At 49.7% G+C, this 15743-nt stretch overlaps 1 protein-coding gene across 2 annotated transcripts in view; it reads left to right on the top strand.

The window, feature by feature from the left end:
• Positions 1-15743, top strand: part of CRYBG1 (crystallin beta-gamma domain containing 1) — a 1845005-nt gene that overhangs the window by 1145234 nt on the left and 684028 nt on the right. The window lies entirely within an intron of this gene.

The raw sequence follows: 15743 nt of genomic DNA, 5'->3' as shown, positions 1-15743 counted from the left end.
CTAAGCCGAGCCCTTTGTTCCACTTTTTGGCGGGCTTCTCCACAGAAGCCTCCAAAAGTGGTGCCACTCTGTCTGGGTACCATAGGGGGTGTGGGAGGGGGTTTAGGCACCCTGGACTGATTTACCTTAGTAACTCAAGTCGCACTCTTGTGTGATTAGCCCAAGTGGTGAGCCGGCCGGCTCACCACTTAGCATGTTTGAGTGACAGCTAGGCTGAGTGAATGGGGGTATGCTGCATAAAAGCAGGGCTTTGGGGACTGGAACTTCAGAAGACGCCACAGGACTTGAGAATCCAACGAGGGAGAAGCTGAGCCGACCTACCACGACGTCACCACCGGTGGAGCCCTGCAGAACCGACTCACCACTTCCCGACGACAGAGGAGATCTCCCGGCTGGAGAGGCTTCTTCCCCTGACTGGTGGGCACAACCAGTTTACCTTTTTTTCTTCGCACCCCAGTCCGGTTTGTGGTCGAACTGCCCGTGCTAAGCACCCCGGCGGCCGGAAAGCCACTCACCACTGAACCGCGAATCAACAGACCGCTCCTTGTACCTGAGCAGCTCCGCGGCTGGTTTCTTCCCTGGCAGTGCAACTGACTCCCGTCTTCCTCCACGACGAGATCCTCTCTTCCCCCGGACGAAGCACCGACTTGCATCCTCTGCCAGGAACAACTGCCCCCGCTGGAGTATTCTCACCACTTTAAGGTTCCGTGTCTGCCAGGCCTCCCTTTCTAAAGATTGCTACAAGGTAATAATAACTCCTTAACCTTCTGGACTGGGCTGGCCGCCTTGACCCTGTAACTGGTCCCTTTCTGTGGTCCAACTCCTTTTTGAACCATTACAAGACTTTTTGTGCACTGCAACCGTGTGACCTTGGACACATTTCGTTTCGATCCTCTTAAAGCGGATCCAGCCTACTGACTCTGAATTCACGGTTTTACTTTGCCTTCCTCTCTTGCTATGTTCTTGTAAAAGTGTTGGGATCTGTTCAATTTGTTCTCTGCTTTTCTCTCCCTTTTTAAAACGAACTATTAGAGTGCCATCTACGTTAAGCGTTCACCGCTGTCTGAAAATAAGTGGGGCTTTACTTAAGACTAGTCTAATATCCTTTTAAGGGAGTGTATATCTTTTAGTGACCTGTTTTTGAATTGCTTATTATTAGTGCCTGTGTGTTTTTCTAGATGTGGTTTTAAGTAAATAATTATATCTCTTTTACACCAAGCCCTGGTCAGTGTTTACTTGTGTGTGCTCTTGACCTATTGTGAATACTCTGTATACTGCCTAACTCTTCTTGAGGGAAGTCTGACTGCTCAGCCACAGCTACCAAGTGAATCTGTGTGGTACAGACTGCTACCAAGTGGGTTTACTGCCAAACACCTGTAGTCCTAAATCGTTTGCAGTGGTCCCAGAGGGAACTGCACAGGTTTCTGCCTAACAGTCTACAAGGCGCAAAGATCAATCACGACTATGGGAAATTTACTATTGCGCCAATAATGACATTCGATCTCTAGAAGGTCTTTCCGACCATTGTGTTTGGTGCTGAAGCTGGCTGGAACCTAGATCACCGTCTATGGCAAAGACTGGAAGGCATCTTTTGGAAACGTGCACTGAGGCTTCCCTATATCCCCATATCGGCGCTAAGATATCAATTGGCACTCAATTCACTCCATATGACAGTTATTTGGAAATCTCTCTCCACCTTGAGGAAAATGTACTGTGGCCAAAAGATACCAGCATATACAATATTCAAGATTGGAAATGACGACATGCAATCCAAATTAATCCAAATCTGGAAACAAAAACTAGATGCAATTATGGAAGCAGCTAACATAAGCCGACTTGAGCTAATCAATCGTCCCCAACAAGCGAAAAAAAAAACTAGAAAAATGGGACTGGATTCAAAACATCGAAAAACACACTGAACTTAAAACTGCTTTCCCACTAGGACCAGGAGAAATCAAACTGCATAAGCCACCGAAATACCTATTAGACTGCCCTTCACGTTAATACAGGGTCAGGTTCCTAAAATTCAGGCTAAATGCTCTAAACAATCGGGAAATGCTCTGGATAAGATGAAACAAAGACACCACAAACAACAAATGCAGGAGAAACGGAGTCTTTAAAACACTTGATAATTGCCTGCACAGGCACAACTAGCCAGCGGACTTTGCACTTGAATAGTTTCAAACCTCAGAACAATGACATGAACGAATAGTGAACATATGTAAGTGCCGGTAAAAACATCAAGTTATCATGTAGGTTAATTGATTACCTAGATATGATTCTTGGTGATAAAGCTTGTGTCTGATGAACGTCACCTGCACAAAATCAACAGTTTAATTAATAAGGACCTATAAGTGCCACCAACATTCTATAAACAATGACTGTGAATATGGATTTAGGTACTGTAATGTGGACGATGCATAATTGTAACAAAAGTTTGATATTGATTTATTGAACTGTAGTTTTCTTTTACAATAAAAAAAAACATTAATTGTTAGTACAGAGACAAGGAAGAGGGATGGAGTAATGAGGATGACTGGACAAAGTAAGCCAACGCCATTTTATAGTCATCGGAAACTGCAGAGAAAGACAGAGCCATTTAACAAGGACAAAGGTGAACTGAATTTAGGAGGACCGGAGAGGCACCTGACGGAAGCTGACACTTTTGAAGGCGAGCAGACTGCGCAGCGCAGAGGAGCTAGGTCGGGAGAAGTTTAATGCTTTTCTGTTTCGGGCAGCCAGAGCTGCTGAACACAGAGAAAGGCAAAGCGGGAAGCTTACAACACACAAGCCGCATTGCCAGTCAATGGACTGAAGGCGCAGACGCCGGTCAAACACGAACGCTGAAGACGCCGCACAGAGCTGGTAATCACAGGGAGAGTGAGCGGGTTACCAGGGCGCTTCTGGGCGAATGCTGTGCACCACGTACTACACAAGAGACCCAAAGTAAAGGCAAAGCAATTATTACCAATAATAATATAGATAAGAGAAAGAGCCAATGTAAAGGCAAAGCAATTATTACCAATAATAATATCGATGAGGGAAAGGGCCCAAGTAAAGGCAGTAGAATTATTACTGACTGGACACATGTTGAGAACAAGAACCTGAATAAAGGCAGTGGCATTAATGAGAAAGGGTTGCGGGCCCAATATTGAAAACGTTTTGTGAGCAGGATAAAAGAGAAACTGAACAGAGGGCTTAGAATTCCTGGCAGGTTAGTGAACCAGGCAACAGTGAGCCTGGGACTCGCACTGAAACAAGAAAGCAAGGATACCCTGGCAGGTGAGTAAACCATGGGTAAGAAGATGAAGGCTAAAAAAGGGAATGTTCATTTCCCTTTTTTTTTTGTTGTAGGAACAAGGAACCATACCCCGGCTGGAGAGTATACCAAAGGAATTTAAGGAGGGTTGAGAAAACTCAGGGGTCAAAATAAAAGTGTGTAACAGAAAAGGGAAGAGTCATAGCTCTTTAAGGATTCAAGAGAACTATGTTGTGAACTGTGTTGTGATTCAATAGAACTATGTTATTCATTTAAGAATTATGTGGAGGCAGGCAAACCACCTCTTAGCTTTGACGATAGTGAGGCCTTTCTCCAACCCTATTTATACTTTACTAAAAGTCTGTAGCAACAAAAATGCCACCTGTGTCAATCTCGCACTACTATGCTCACAAATGGGATAGATATTGGCTTCAACCTAGGGCAGGGGCCTATCCTAGCGAAAGCTAGAGCCAGACTGGTCCGAGAGGTGGGGAGTTGGAGTTGGGCGAGAGGGGCACGCCCAGTCCCTCCACCCCCTCACGTGCCTTGAATGGAAATACCAGCACCATCTTCTGTCACAAAGTGCCTCCCAGTACCTTTTCTGCCCAGAGTTCTCTTTTTTTTATTCCAGGACCCCAAGTACTACAGATCCCAGGAGTGGAGGACAAACTAATCAAGCAGAAAAGGATAGTGACCGCACACAACACACACTACACAATGATACAGGAAAACTATTCAGGACACATAAACTCACCGTGGAAACAAGGACCCAAAATGCCATATCTGCAGCACATGACAGAAATTGCAGACAGCCCTGCGCGGAAAAGGGGACGTGGCTAAAAGGGGGTTTAAATCCTTACACCTATCTAACACTGTCTCTGGGGAAGGAATAGCCCTAGATTTGCCCACTGAGTCAGCTGGGCATTTGAACCAGTGGATAGGGGAGGAGAGCTAGAACTAATAAGGGAACAATATAAAAGGTGCAGGAAAGTAAGCCAAAGTGAGTTTTATGGGTCAAGTCGGAAGGAGTGTAGTCAATCCGAGAGACCAGTGAGAGAAAAGAAGATGGTGAAAAGTCTTTGCAAAGATGGGGCGGAATGCAGATGAGGTGTTGGCTGTGAGAGAGAGTTGTACCAATTTTTGATGTTGAAACTCTGAATGTGTGAGAGTGATTGTGGAGAGAGAAGGGGAGAGCGGTGAGGAAAGAGGAGAAGTGTGAAGAGAGGGATATTGAGAGAGGAACGAAGAAGGTTGAGTGGAGAGTGAATAACAGAGGAACAAATGAGGGGAGAGCGTGGGAAGATGAATGTGGTGGGTGAGCAAGGACAGGAAGTTGGGGAGTGAGTAGAATAGAGGGAGTAATGCCAGGGAGAGAGAAACAGAGCAACTGAGGCAGAGAAAAGACCAGAGTCTCCGACATTGGCACAATAGAATACATCATTCCTGTTGAGAGAACTTGGGGAGTGTTATATGATATATTTTAGTTGTATCGCGCTCAAACACAAGTGTTTCAGAGCGCGACGAGGCAAGGGAGGGGAACAAGGGAGGACACAACAATGATCTTACTAGGCCCAGTGACATTGAGAACGTGCAAGTGCAGGGTTAGAGGGAAGGGGGAAATTGCAGGGGGGAGGAGGGGAGTGGCAGGTGGGGAGTTTGACTCGGGCGGTACACCTTTCATATTGAGTTTTATGAGGACAGATGGGATGTTCGAGTCGAGGTTGGAGAGCAGGTCTTCACGAATATTCAGGAGAGAAGTTTACGTGCTTCTGGCAGCTCTGAAGCCAGACTGATGGTGATGGAGACAACCAACAGAATCAGTGTGAAGATTAAGCTGGGAGATGGGCAGCTTTTCCAGGAGTTTGCCTAGGAAAGGAGTGATGGAGGCCGAGCGATAGTTAGCCGGGCATGAGTGGTCGGCTGTGGGTTTCTTGAAAAGTGGGTGCATAAGAGAGTACTTCAGAGGGGAGGAGAAGGCTGCAGAGGCAAAGGAAAGGTTACAGAAGTCAGCCAGAGCAGGAGCAAGGGTGTCAATTGGTCCTTGTTAAGTTACGGAACACCTAGGAGACCCCCCATAGAGACCCAGATAGAGAAGGCTTTTGCCTTTAAGCCCTCGCCTATAGCTAGCCTTATATAGGTGTTACTGGTCTCTGGTAGGGAGGCCTGGGATTTTGGGACACCTGGGTTTGGATGGAACAAGACCATGGGAGGTGGAGAGAGGGAAGCCAATTAGTGAACCCAATCCTCAACCTAACCAGAGTAAAAAGTGATAAATTTCTCTATTTTTTAAGTAAACGCCCTTGAACTATCCTTCAGAGTCTCGGAGTTTGTATTGTCATCCGTGATGGGCAGAAGAATACTTGCTGGTAGGAGTTTACTGAAAAGTGCAACCAACAGCTAGTGTGTGAGAATATCTGTTACTATTTCCTTAAAGTAATGGGAAGAAGTACTGTTTTCTTTGTTTATATTTATTGAGGAACAGGGTATCTATTGTGAGGTGCTTTTACATAAGAGCATTTTTTGAAGGGGTGAAGACTAGTAGGTTTTAAAATACACCAGGGACGGGAAATGAAGTACATCACATATTTTTTTAAACCTGGACTAGCTGAGGTCAGTATTTTCTAATTGTATAGTGGCCCTTGGGAAGAATGTTGGAGAGGTGGTTGGTGTTACAGGTCAGTAATTCCTTGTCAAGAGCATATGGGGAGCATCCTGGGTGGGATGCCAACCAGGATATAAATCGGAGCCATTCCTACCCCAGAGGGGTCGGGGGAGGTGGCAGTTGGGAGGATCCCAGTACCCTCCCCAAGTGCCTGCATGTCTGTCAACAGTACTCTTGTGGAGCACCCCATACCTCCTGAACGCAAAGCCGGGCAGTTTCTTTTTCATTTCAGAGAACCTCAACCGGCAACCAAGGTGTTGGCAGACTCCGCCCACAAGACTGCAACCCATCAGGGCATTTTAGCCAACAATTTCAGTCATCAGATAAATACAGCTAGCAAATAGTAAGAGAGCCACTAAGCCAAGTAGTGGGAAGGGCGTGCAGCCGTCGGAAAAAACCACATATTGCTTACCAGTGTACGCAATGCTACAACAGAGCCTGCTAACACCAGCTGTGACGAACATGCCTCAGAATGTCGTTCGAACTGAAAAGACCAGAGACTTTGCTGCAGTACAGCTCCCTAAAGTGAACTAACGCGGGCTATCATTGTTTCCGCACAGCGCAGAAGAAATGGGCGAGGCTTAATCCCCTTTTTCTGCCTTTCGCCCATTGTAACACTTCTGTGGTGGGGAGGCCAGGAGGAGATGGGTTAGGGAATGAAGACTAATAGGAGAAGGAAATCGAGGGTGAGCATGAAGTCAGAAAACAGGAAGGTGTCAGCTGGTCAGGAGAGGTCAGAGGAGGAAGAGGTGGCAGACCAAGAGGCCAGAAGGAGGAAGGATGCTGGAGGCGTTGTGGAGAAAAGGTAAGTTATTGGTTGGTGAGAACAACTGGTACTATGTTGTGAGGGTGTTAGAGAAAGTGCAGAGTGAGTGGAAGGTGACTGAGGGAGTGAAAGGAGAGTGATTGACTAGTAGGTGGGGGGAGTGGAGAATAGTGGAGAGGAGAGTGTAGTATTGGAGGGGGAATTAGTGGAGGAGAGAGAGGGAGTAGTAGTGGAGTGGAGAGGGTAGAGTAGTAGTGGAAAGGGGACAGTACTAGTAGAGGGGAGAGTGGCAGGAGGAAAGAGTAACATGAGAGGCTGGAGATAGAGTAGAGGGAAAGGCTTAGGACGGACAGCAAGAGGAAGAGGAAGTGGCAGGAGGGGAAGGTGAGTGCAGTTGGAAGAAAGAAAGTAGTGGGAGGAGGAAAAGCTGCAGTGTGCAATAGGGAGATGGACATCAGCGCATGAGTGAAAGAAGAGCTACTAGTCCTCAGTGTCTGAAGGACACGACTTCTATAACCCTTTAGAAGTAACCAGTGATTAGTTCGTGAAAGGCCAGCCTATGAAACTCTGCAGGAAGATTAGATAGAGAAGGAGATTGCTTTTAGGCCCTCCCCAACAGAAAGGTAGAACTCAGACAGTAGGGGTCAATAGGTACTAGATGACGCTAGCATGGGGAATAAGGATGCTTGGGTTAGGGAGGGCACTGCTTCCTATAGATGAGAGCGAGTGTGACGGGGTGGCCCGCCACAAAGATTCACGCTGACTCTTAGAGTAAGTCCAAGGGTGTTTATTAAAATTACAGATGATCAGAAAGACTTCCCATTTCAAGGCTCTTTGGGGCCTACCGGGGTCTAAGGGGAATTGGTGGTAGGGCTGCCCCTCTGCCTTGGCTTCCCTTGTCTTATGCCCACCTCCCTAACGCAGGCCTCCCTAAAGAGGAGATTAGTAGTTTTCGGATCGGTAACCCCTAACTGTTGTCATCCGACTGTGACTAGAGAGGTTTTCCCTAAAACGATGGCTCTCCCTAGGGGTCTTTTAGGCTTTCCCTAACCTAGCCCGCTTAGTCTTAGGGAGTTGGGAATGGTGCCTTCTTCCGCCCAGTACCATGTTTGCTTCTCTCACACGACTCGTATCTGACCTTTCACTATACTGGTCTCTTTAAGATGTTCCCCTCCCACCCCGTCACTATTCCTCCAATCTCTCACTCTGCCTTTCCACTGCAACCCTTCGATCTTCCTTCCTTTCCTACTCCTGTTTTTACTAACGCTCGTACCTCCAACTACCTCATACCTCTGTTGTCTTCACTTCCCTCCTTCCTCACACTCTATTTCCCCAATTCTTACTATTCTGCTACATATTATCTGTTTCACTCTACGCCAATATCTACTCAAATTCTGCCAGTCCTTGTCACTCTTCCCACTCTGTCTATTATAGTTTCTACTTCGTTGCTCACTCTATCTCCTTACTACCTTTGCCTCCCAATACCACTACTGTAAGTTTATTTCGAGGGGATTGGGTCCTCCGACGTATTCCATATCTATGACAGTAATCACCACAGCTGTGCTGCTTCGGAAAATCTTTCGCCGTCTGTGTCCTGCATCGATGACGTTGATGCGCCGCCCTCGAGGACCTCCTCCGACAGCTGACGTCACTGGATGTAATAAGTAGGACGCACGACGCCCATAGCCTCAGTTCCGTTTTTTCCGTGAACGTGTTCGCTTCGGAGATCTCGGCACGCCTCGACTCTTTGGAGTTTCTGTTCTTGGAAGCTGTTCGTATTGTGTGAAGTATATTCTTCGTGAAGCTTCCGCCCTGCGTCCGGGCTTCAAGAAGTGTGGGCACTGCGGGTCCAAGATGTCGGTGACGGACTCGCACAACGCCTGCCTCTGGTGCCTCGGGGAGGCCCACGACACGGATGATTGTGTCGACTACCCGTCGCTTACGTCCAAGGCCTTGCGGGAACGTAAGAAGAAGCTGTCGGTCAGTAAGGTGTCCAAGCCCCAGAAGGCGAGGTCCACTGGGCTTTCTACGGACGATTCGAGGGGCGACTCTCCGCATCATAGTCGTAAGTCTAGGGGGTCTCGATCCCGGAGTGGGTCCCGCCACTCCTCTGCCTCTTCAAGGCACTCTCAGAAGTGCCGTCATCGGTCTCCTTCCCCGTCCTCTTCCGAGGACTCTGCCCATCGGCGGGTTTCTTATCCCACCAAGCGATCCTCTCCAGAGGAGTGGGCTTCCTTCGGGAAGACAATGTTGGCGATTCTTGTATCGCAGGGCTCCGGTCCGTCTGCGCCTCTGAGAGGGGTCGGTCGTGACCATACTGGAGACACCACTCGTACACCTTCGGGCTTGGGTGGTCGGCACGATTCGCGGCAGAGGTCCCGCTCGGACAAGGGGAATCATTCCACTCATGGCCGTTCCAGGTCCCGGTCCTAAACGCGCTTGAGCCCGTGTACACCTGTGAAGTCTTCGAAGAAGACGTCGACGCCGGTGGCACGGAGGTCGTCAACGGACTCTCTCAAGGCTCCGCCTCCGAGGAAGTCGTCAACGCCATCGGCGCCCAGGCTGTCGAAGGACACGCTCGGGGCTCCGCCCTTGAGGCCTGTGTTGAAGCCGTCGATGTTGCCGGTGCCGCGCTCGAGGTTGACGCCGTTTCGCTCAACGGCCTTGACGCCGTTCGAGGCTGTGGTGTTGGAGGTACGGTACCCCGTGGCATGGGGGTACCCCCTGGAAAGGCTCTGGCCAAGGCAAAACATGTCTTTCTCCCCTATTCAATGCCCACTTTCCAGCCTATGGATTATATTTCCGAGTTGGATGAGGGTTCTGATGATGGGTTGGTTCCGGACTCGATACCAGATGAGATTCTTTCTGGTCATGGCCAGATTGAGGACTGGTGTCAGTCACTGCATGACACCAGTGGTCTGGACACCTCTCCAAAGGTGGAGTTCTGTAGGCCTGAGCCTGGCACCCATTCCGAGTCATCGTACCGGCGCCTTATGTCGAGGGTCACAGACTACTTGGGGTGGTCGGCGCCCCCAGTTGATTTTGTGCAGGATGACCTTACGGATATCCTCGATCAAGGTCCACCCACTGACCCGGTACTGGCATTCCATATGGCTCTGCACAGAAGGATGGCAGCGGCTTGGACTGCTCCGGGGAGTCTCCCGGCAGTGGGCAAGTCTTTGCCGCGAAAATACCGCACAGCCAGTAGTTCAGTCGGGTTTGGACATGGCAGATTGCGTCAGCCGGTCCATGGCGACAAGCACCATAATACGCAGGTTTGCGTGGTTGCAGAAGTCGGGGTTTGCTCCTGATGTGCAGGCCCGGCTCCTCAACATGCTCTTTGATGGTGTTCATCTTTTTGGCAGCAAGGCTGACGAGAGCCTTGAGAGGTTGCAGTCCTCCAAATCTGCAGCGAAGTCGTTGGGCGCTGCAGTTCGCCAACCACCACCTTTTCGTCCTAGGGGACAGCAGTGGAGGTGAGGTTCCTTTCGTTTTACTCATCCTTTGGTAAAACGAGAGGCGCTGCCAGTCAGAAGGGCCACCGTAGGAGTGCCAGAGGTGGAACTCAAGGTACTCGAGGGGCCAACGCCGCTTGGGCTGTTACCTCTTTGCCCTCAGGCAACGCCGCAGCCGCTTCAGCTCAGTCATGAGGCCATGTCCCATGGTTCGCCGGTTGGGGGAAGGCTGCCGCAGCATCTTGCAGAGTGGCGCGCCATTACTTCAGATGTGTGGGTTCTGGAGATCATAACCCACGGCTACTGTCTTCCTTTCCGGCAGAGGCCTCAAGACAATCCACGGGGAATCTCTCTTTGAAGAGTCCGGATCCGCTCCTTGCGCAGGAAATTCAATCCCTGCTGGAGAAAGGCGCCATAGAACTGGTGCCTGTAGCGGAGAGGAACAAGGGATGGTATTCCCCTCATTTTTTGATTTCCAAGAAAGACTGGGGATTGAGACCCATCATGGACTGTAGCGGTTTGAACAAACTCCTCAGGAAGGACAAGTTCAAGATGGTTACTCTCTCTTAAGTCCTCCAAGCCCTTTAACTTCAGGACTGGTTGGTGTCTCTCGACCTCAAGGACGCTTATTTTCATGTGCCGATACATCCAAAGCACAAGAAGTACCAGAGGTTCGCGGTTGGTGACTCGCACTTTTAGTTTCGGTTCCTGCCGTTCGGATTGACCTCCACCCCGAGGGTTTTCACCAAGCTCATGGTAGTGGTGGCAGTGCACCTCAGGAAAGGGGGGATTCACGTCTACTCCTACCTGGACGATTGGTTGATCAGGGAGCGCTCTCCTGAGCAAGTCCTGGATCATCTGTCCGTCACCTGCCACTCCCTCCACAATCTGGGCTTCTTCCTCAACTTAAAGAAGTCCCATTTGACTCCAGCTGAGAGGCTCCAGTACATCGGAGCAGTGCTCAACACGTCCCTGGGGCAGTGTTTTCCTCCCCAGGTGAGGGCTTGTCACATTCAGCAGATGGTGCACAAGTTTCAGCTTGCCCAGAGTCTCCCAGCGTTCGAGTTCTTGAGATTGCTCGGCCTCATCGCATCCTGCATTCTTCTGGTGCCGGAGGCCAGGTTGCGGATGAGATCTTTGCAATGGGCACTCAAGCTCCAGTGGCCTCAGTCCTCCGGCAGGATGTCGGACCCTGTTTAGGTGCTGTCCTCGGTCGCCCAGGACCTTCTGTGGTGGGCCGTCAAAAACAATCTGATGAAGGGGGCTCCATTTTGGCTACCCTGGCCGGAGGTGACGATCATGACGGGCGCATCCCTCACGGGATAGGGAGCTCATGTCAACGAGTTGACAGTCAGTGGTCGTTGGTCTCTGTCGGAGTCCAGACTCCATATCAATCTGTTGGAGCTGAGGGCCGTCAGGCAAGCCCTGAAGGCTTTTCTGTCGACTGTGTGAGGGAAGAATGTCCTGATCCTGATGGACAACACGGTGGCCATGCACTACCTCAACAAAAAGGGGGGGCAGGTCACTTCCTCTGTGCAGGGAGGCGATGCAGCTCTGGTTCTGGGCAATCAAGCAAGAAGTTTTCGATCTCTGCAGTTCATCTGGCCAGAGACGAAAATGAGACGGCGGACGCTCTGAGCAGGCAGAGCGCGACCTCTCACGAGTGGGAGTTGGCTCAGGAGATTCTCCTGGAGATCTTTGCCCTTTGGGGGACCCCTCAAGTGGATCTCTTCGCCACCAGTGTCAACCGGAAGTGCGAGAGGTTCTGCTTGCAGGAATTTCCTCTGAAAGGAGTCTTCGGAGACGCGTTCGTGGTGGAGTGGTAATTCCCACTTCTGTACGCGTTTCCTCCAGTCCCCGTCATTCCGCAAGTGCTGCGGAGGTTACGGAGGTTCAGTTCCCAGATGATTCTCATTGCTCTCATTGCTCCGGCGTGGGCCCGTAGGACGTGGTACCCGGACCTTCTCGACTTGTCCATCTGCCCTCCACGTCGTCTTCCCTACCGAGACGATCTGCTCTCACGGGAGGGAGGTCAGGTTCTCCATCCAGAGGTCAGATCCCTCAACCTTCACGCTTGGTTTCTGAAAGGTTGAGGTATAAGGATTGGGACCTCCCTGAAGACGTGATGGAGGTGTTGCTCTCAGCCAGACGGCCAGCAACTGTACCGTTGCCATTGGCATAAGTTCTGCGACTGGTGCAGGGTTAAGGATATGGATCCTTTTTCATGTGACTTTCCTGTAGTTCTGCCTTTTTTGCTTTCTTCGGCCCACAGGCGCCTGCAAGTGGGTACCATTAAAGGTTACCTGGCGGCGCTGTCCATATTTAAGACTCGTCTGAAGAGTGTTCCTATTTTAAGATTTCTTTAATTTCTCAGTTTCTGAAAGGGCTCACTATTGTGTTCCCTTCATCACCTTTCCAGGTGCCCGGTTGGGATTTGAACCTTGTTCTCAAGTTTCTGATGGGTGCTCCGTTTGAGCCTTTGCATTCATGGCCTTTGAGACTGTTAACTCTTAAAACTGTCTTTTTGGTTTCTGTCACTTCCGCTCGCAGAGTGAGTGAGTTACAGGCACTTTCAGTTAAGCCACCCTTCACTGTGTTTCATAAGGACAGGGTTGTCCTTAGTGTTCGTACTTCCTTTCTTCCGAAGGTGGTGTCGGAATTTCATTTAGGCCAGAAGGTTGTTCTTCCGGCGTTTTATCCTCCTCCACATCCTGGTAAGGAAGAGAGGCTCCGTAGGCTTGATCCTAGGAGAGTGTTAAGCTTTTATATTTCACGCATGTCCCGGGTCAGAGTGGACGATCAACTCTTCATTGGTTACGCTGGAAAGCGTTTGGGACAAGCTGTGACGAAACAGACTTTGTCTCACTGGATTATTTTGGCTATCTCTGAGTGTTACTGCTTGGCGGGTAAGGACCCACCGGTCGGCTTACGGGCCCATTCTACCAGGAGTATGGCTGCCTCTACTGCCCTACAGAGGGGTGTTCCTATTCGTAACATCTGTGATGCAGCCACCTGGGCTTCAGTATATTCTTTTGTACGTCACTACTCCCTCGATTCCATCCGGGGGCAGAATCTGGCCTTTGGCAAGGTGGTCCTTTACTCTGCGATTTGATAGGGCATTCTAAATTTCTGTTTTCTAAATTCTTTTCCCACCTCCTTGCATTGGTACTGCTTTGGGAGTCTGTCACAGATATGGAATACGTCGGAGGACCCAATCCCCTCGAAGAACAAGTTACTCTCTTACTTGGTAACATTCTTTCGATGGGATGGTCCGACGACGTATTCCATATCGCTCCCTCCCTGCCTTCCCCGCTACAGAATTTCTTGTGCGATGGCAGCTTACGTTTCCGCAAGGCTTTGTGTGGTCAGACTGGCAGAAGACGGGTGCCACGTGTTCTGGGGAAAAAACTACAACTGAGGCTATGGGCGTCGTGCGTCCTACATATAACATCCAGTGACGTCGGCCGTCGGAGGAGGTCCTCGAGGGCGGCGTATCGACATCATCGACGCAGGACGCAGACGCCGAAAGATTTTCCGAAGCAGCACAGCTGTGGTGATTACTGTCATAGATATGGAATACGTTGTCGGACCATCCCATCGAAAGAATGTTACCAGGTAAGAGAGTAACTTGCTCTTCTCTCTACTCACTACCACTCTACTACCTATTTCTCTTATTCACTACTCCCGCTACCTACTCTCCTTGCTCCCATGTACCACTACTACTTCACAAACGCCACAGATATGGTGCCCTGCTCACCCCTCTTCCCTTTCTGGCACTTCTACCACCACCCCTCTACTACTCCTACTCTACCGCTACTACTCACACTCTACTCTCACACTCAACACTCCACAGGCCCCCTCCTTAAAAAAAAACCTCTGCACTCCAATCACTCTCGCCTCCTCTGGTCTCTTGGAAGTCCTACACCACCTCCTGACGTCACCCAACTAACCCACACTAAAGCATTCATACAAGCTTACTTAAATACCCCATTCCCTTCCACCGGATTGGCCACTTGCCTTAACAAATAGCTTACGTGGCTCCAGGGGTTGTAACAGGGCAAGGCCATGGGAGGGCTTAAAAGGACTGGTAATCCCCGGCCCTTTCCAACATGGACCCTGCTGGGGTCCACGGACATTGTGTTATTCAAGTACTGCAGGGCCTTTTTTAAATAATAATTTTCCCTGGTGGCATAGAGGTATTAAGGCCTTGGTAAGGCTTTATTATTTAAAATGATCTCTGGTGGGCTAGTGTTGGTCCTTGTGGCTGAAAACTCCAGCAGACATTCTGCTGGAGCCTGCTGGTGTTGTGATGGACACAATTCCGCTTGGTTCTGGGTCTATCCATGCAATGTCCTGCTGCCACATTGTGATGTTTTCCGGCACCCCTTGCAAGGGATGCTACCAAGATCTCCGGCTTCGGAGTGCATGTCACCCTGGTTGCTGATCTGCTTCTGGAGGCTGCCATCACTTCAGGTAAGGAGGGATGGGGACGGGCCTGCTTGCATTTAGGCACCTGTGTTGGGTTAGGGTGGGCCCCCTCCCCTTTGACAGGGCCACAATGCCTTTCCCCCTTGACGGGGCCACAATGCTGGCCCTGTCAGACAAGGGTGGTACTCAGCACTCCTAATAACCCTTGAACCATCTCTGGGGTTTGACTTGTTCTTTAGGCCATCTGTGACAGTGGTTAGTTTGGATAGGAGGGTGGAATAATTTGGGGGTCTCCTTTATTGCTAGAAGGTGGAGTTTGAGATTCGTCTTGAAGAGTTCCACTGAAATGATGGCTGGCTGGAGTGCATTCTAGTGGAGTCGTGCAAGTAGAGAAAAGGAGAAAAAGTGGAAGGAGACACAGGGGTTCATGTGGCACAAAGGTTGTGAAGAGACCGGGAATTAAGAGTTTGAGAGGGAGAGTGTACAGTAAGAAGCAGTTATCGTAGTGGTGGGGGCTTGACCGCGGATGGATTTATAGATGAAAAGCAGGAATTTAGAAAGTGTTTTTGTGTTAACCATCTTTCAAATACTACCCCCAGATGGTGAGTGGGATTTGCCTTAATGCTATACTTTACAGCAGAGGGGCCATTGTTACCAATAGTGGTATACCACCGGAATCTTTATGTATATCACAAACTCCTCAGTGAGTTTATGACATGCCTCCACTTGGAGTTTTGTAAGAGCTCTTTAAGAAACCCTTGAGCAAGACAGAGTAACACTGCGGCTCACAAATATACTTAAAGAAACCTGAAGGTGTCTGGGGATCTGTCATCCAGGTGGCCAGGACACAGCAATCACTATTGGATCCATTCCCTGGGGGTAGACCAGTCAGGGAGGATCACCTGGATGGGGGGGTCCTTTGGAGTGGGAGTGGGACACCGACGGGTGAGATGCGGTATGCCCCTTCTTTAAATACCTTTTTGCCATCCTACAATGCAGGATATTCCAAAACACTGCCCCACCCCACTTTTTTCCGACACAAACACTTTCGCACAACACGAAAAACAACAGACTAACACAAGTGCCGTTTACCTGACATGTCTCAATACAAGGGTCAGGCTAATTCAGGCAATTGACCAGAATCACACATAACTAACGGCCCTTTTCCCTTCC

The sequence above is a fragment of the Ambystoma mexicanum genome, chromosome 4p, assembly GCF_040938575.1.
Source record: "Ambystoma mexicanum isolate Mex_15411 chromosome 4p, UKY_AmexF1_1, whole genome shotgun sequence".
NCBI lineage: Eukaryota > Metazoa > Chordata > Amphibia > Caudata > Ambystomatidae > Ambystoma > Ambystoma mexicanum.
Note: the sequence above shows the minus strand (reverse complement) of the source record. Positions and strands in the feature narration are given on the sequence as shown.